Source organism: Hylobates moloch, unplaced genomic scaffold (assembly GCF_009828535.3).
Source record: "Hylobates moloch isolate HMO894 unplaced genomic scaffold, HMol_V3 SCAFFOLD_4, whole genome shotgun sequence".
Taxonomy (NCBI): domain Eukaryota; kingdom Metazoa; phylum Chordata; class Mammalia; order Primates; family Hylobatidae; genus Hylobates; species Hylobates moloch.
The window spans coordinates 62877130-62881552 of record NW_026652279.1 but is presented as its reverse complement, the minus strand read 5'-3'; the positions used below and the strand labels follow the sequence as shown (position 1 = coordinate 62881552).

General features: G+C 37.9%; 1 non-coding gene across 1 annotated transcript; it reads left to right on the top strand.

The window, feature by feature from the left end:
• Nucleotides 1-3111: 3111 nt before the first annotated feature.
• On the top strand, nucleotides 3112-3217 carry LOC116467623 (U6 spliceosomal RNA). The gene has a single exon (XR_004247841.1). It is a non-coding gene; the product is annotated as a U6 spliceosomal RNA (small nuclear RNA).
• Nucleotides 3218-4423: the final 1206 nt, after the last annotated feature.

Below are 4423 nucleotides of genomic sequence, written 5' to 3'. Positions count from 1 at the left end.
TTTACCCATGCAACCCAGATTCATAACCCAGGGGCAGAACTGGGGATTCTAATCAAGTCTCAAAGTGGATAGGTTTGGAGAGGGCCACCACTGTAGCAGATAGAGGCTCCCAGAAGCTAAAGTTCCTCCACAAGGCAAGCCCAGGTTCTGGCTTCTTTCTACCAAAAATTTTGGTCATTTCAGAGCAGCCTTCTGTCATTGTTTGGCAACTCAGTAGAGAGACAATAATCAGAAGTAAAGAGAGAATAAGTGTGCAACAGCATCAATGTATTTCTAGTTGTTTACTCTACATTAAGATATTTAAAAATAAAAATAGATTCTCAACCTAAATTTTAATTTACCAGCCCTTTCTCTTCTTTTTATCTTTTCTCTCTCTTCCTCCTTTTCTTATTCTTTATTTCATGTTTCTTAATCAGTAAAGAATGGAAGAATAGGCCAGGCGCCGTGGCTCACGGCTGTAATTCCAGCACTTTGGGAGGCTGAGGCGGGCGGATCATGAGGTCGGAAGATCGAGACCATCCTGGCTAACACGGTGAAACCCTGTCTCTACTAAAAATACAAAAAATTAGCCGGGCATGGTGGCTGGCGCCTGTAGTCCCAGCTACTCGGGAGGCTGAAACAGGAGAATGGCGTGAACACTTGAGGCGGAGCTTGCAGTGATCCGAGATCACAGCACTGCACTCCAGCCTGGGTGACAGAGTGAAACTCTGTCTCACACACACACAAAAAAAGAGTGGAACAATAAAGAAAATAGAATTAATCTATAGAGAAAAGGGGAAATATAAAAAGAATAGTTACATTTTACTATTCGTACTTTCAAATGAATCCAAGCTCAGCCAACTGCTAAGGAAATGAGAATGTAGGAAAAGAACCTGGGGGCTGGTGCCTTTGTTTCTGTCTGTGCAGAAACATCTGGGTTTCAATAGAATGATACAGTAAGAATCATTTGGCACCCATCATTGCATTAAATGTCTGTTAGCATTAATGAAACAAAAGAGGCTCATTAAAAATGGCATTTATACTGGAAACCTTAGGAGGATGGTATGTAATGAATCATTGGTGAGCTTTATCAGTGACTGTGTATTTTTGGCAGGATAACAGAAAGAGGGAATGAACAAGAATGTACTTTTGTGATCTTCCAGTGGGGTAGGAGAGAAAGAAGATTGTGGCAGTTCTGGGGAAATACTTCAAACATCAAAGACCAGAGCCTTAAGATCTGGTTACTGTTCTCACAGGAGCATTTTCTTTGTCCTGTTGACTGTTTCGGAAAATGTTTACAGCCAACTTTGCTGCTAAATGTCTGAATTCCGCTGAAGACACTTTCTTTCTGTGAACAGAAGTGGTTTGGATACATTTTTCTCTTTATCTTGTATGCTTTTTTTAGTTACTTATTTCAGTCAACTCTCCTAAGTTTATTACTCATATTTTCTTAACATTTGTAAACTTTTTACAAGATATTTGTTATAGCAAATTTAAGGCAAAAGTGCCAGAGATCTAATTTATTATAGAAGGTGTTTAATTTCTGCCAGTGGATGATAATGTTAAATACCTCTCTTAAAAGATTAACTTTTGTATATATCAGCAACATGACTAACTTTTGGCATTTTCCATTTGCATCTTCATCTGCTGCAACCATCTTACTCTCTTTCTCTCTCTCCATCTCTTGCCCCAGTCTCTCTCACACTCTTGGTTTTTCTAGGAACATTAGGAAATTAACCAATTCATTTTCTTATGTGTCATGACAAGAAGGCTTCAGTCTAGTATTTTATCTCTGATGGAGATTTCAAAGGATTTTAGTAAAAGCATGTGAAAACTGCCTTCCATAACATTATTATCATGCCTAGAAATTAGGAAATTAATTATACATGGATGGTTAACATAGCAGTAAATGTGAATAGTGACCATGCTAGCATATCTGAGATAATATAATTTAGGTATCTTGCAGGCCTCCTCTGCTATACCCCTGTATCCTTTCATGTGGGACTTTTGCTGGCAACACAGTTGAGAATTGAATGTACAGAGTTGAAATGCTCTTTGGATTCTGAGAAATTAAGTTTTGTGAGATAATGGAAACAGGCCTAGATAAAACTCTTGTATACAATTTCTGCTTGAAAGTGCTATATAACCTCCAGCAAGGCTCCTAATCTCTCTAGGCCTCAGTTTCCTTGCCCATAACAGAAAATGATTGGATCCTATTCTAAATCTGAAGTTTGATAATACTTCCAAATTTTCTTTATTCACATCTCCCTTTCATCTCATGCCAAATTCTAAGTCTTCAGTTCCCAGATTTCTACCTAATGAGGAAGGAAAAGAACCAAAAGCTAATAACTACAGAATTGGTATCTGGGAAATAATTGTCTTTGCTGAACACCAGTGCACCTTAAAGGGTGTGTTTTATTTGGAAAATAATCCTCAGGTCCCCCAATGGCATCCCAGCAATGTCTTTATGAATGGAGGCTACATGAATAGCCCCAGTTTTATTCTGTGAAAGAAGCAAACAGAACCTTGGACAGGCAGGGTAACCTTTTCAGAGAGGAGATGGGGCCAGGTCAGAGGAAATAAAGCTAGTTAGCAACTTGGCAGGAAGCTGGAGCTTCAGAGAAATAAGAAATATAATTTCCCAGTCATTTCAATGCAAAGATGCTTTAAAAATAGGTATATCTAATAAATAATTTCAAGGTGTTTGCTATATGTGCTATACTGTAATCTTCCCCTTGCCTTCCTCCCAAACTCTGCAATAAGTTTACTACAGTCTCAGCCTTGATTGGGGGAGACTTTGGGCACTGTGAGTGGAGGACATGTCTATTTCTACATAAACAAGGGCAGCATCAGCAGGTGGTGAAATGAAAGCATGGATCAAGGATTCAGAAGAAGCAGAAGACTACTATAACTAGAGGTTTTGAGAAACTTAAATCTTCACACCACTCCCCACTCTCTTGACAAGAAACTAGGTTCCCATCCGTATATAAGTCAGGATGTTTGAACCATAGCAAGCTAGAGGATTTGGAATCGTCCAGGCAAGTGACATCTTTCACACTAGGATAAGCAAATAATAATATAATAATTCAAATTTTTATTTTCTAAGAACGAAGAGAATAGAATTGAAATTGGGTGCTCACTTCGGCGGCACATATACTAAAATTGGAACAATACAGAGATGATTAGCATGGCTGCTGCACAAGGATGGCACGCAAATTTGTAAGCATTCCATATTTTTCAAATCTGCAAAATAACCAGCTAGCATCATGATGACAAGATCAAATCTACACATAAAAACACCAACCATAAATGTAAATGGGCTAAATGCCCCAATTTAAAGACACAGAATGGCAAGCTGGATAAAGAACCAAGACCCATCAGTATGTTGTCTTCAAGAGATCCATCTCACATGCAAAGATACGCACAGGCTCAAAATAAAAGGATGGAGGAAAATTTACCAAGCAAATGGAAAACAGAAAAAAGCAGGGGTTGCAATCCTAGTTTCTGACAAAATAGGCTTTAAACCAACAAAGATTAAAAAAAGACAAAGACATTACATAATGGTAAAGTGTTCAATTCAGCAAGAAGAGCTAACTATCCTGAGTATATATATACCCAATACAGGAGCATCCAGATTCATAAAGCAAGTTCTTAGAGACCTTCAAAGAGACTTAGACTCCCACACAATAATAGTGGGAGACTTTAACACCCCACTGACAATATTAGATCATTCAGATAGAAAATTAACAAAGATATTCAGGACCTGAATTCAGTTCTGGGTCAAGTGGACCTGATAGATATCTGCAGAACTCTCCACCTAAAAACAACAGAATATGTATTCTTCTCATTACCACATGGCACTTACTCTAAAGTTGACCACATAATCAGAAGTAAAACACTCCTCAGCAAATGCAAAAGAACTGAAATCATAAACAGTCTCTCAAACCGCCATGCAATCAAATTGGAACTCAAGATTAAGAAATTCACTCAAAACCACACAACTACATGAAATTGAACAACCTGCTCCTGAATGATTCTTGGGTAAATAATGAAATTAAGGCAGAAAACAAGAGGTTCTTTGAAACTAATGAGAATGAAGAAACAATGAACCAGAATCTCTGGGATACAGTGAAAGCAATGTTAAGAGGAAAATTTACAGCACTAAATGGCCACATCAAAAAGCTAGAAAGATGTCAAGTTAACAACCTAACATTACAACTGAAGGAACTAGAGAACCAAGAGCAAACAAATCCCAGAGCTAGCAGAAGACAAGAAATAAGCAAGATCAGAACGGAACTGAAGGAGTTAGAGACACAAAAAAACACATCAAAAAAATAAAATCCAGGGGGTGGTTTTATGAAAAAATTAACAAAATAGATAGACTGCTAGCAAGACTAATGAAGAAAAGAGAGAAGATTCAAAGAAACACAATCGGAAGTGATAA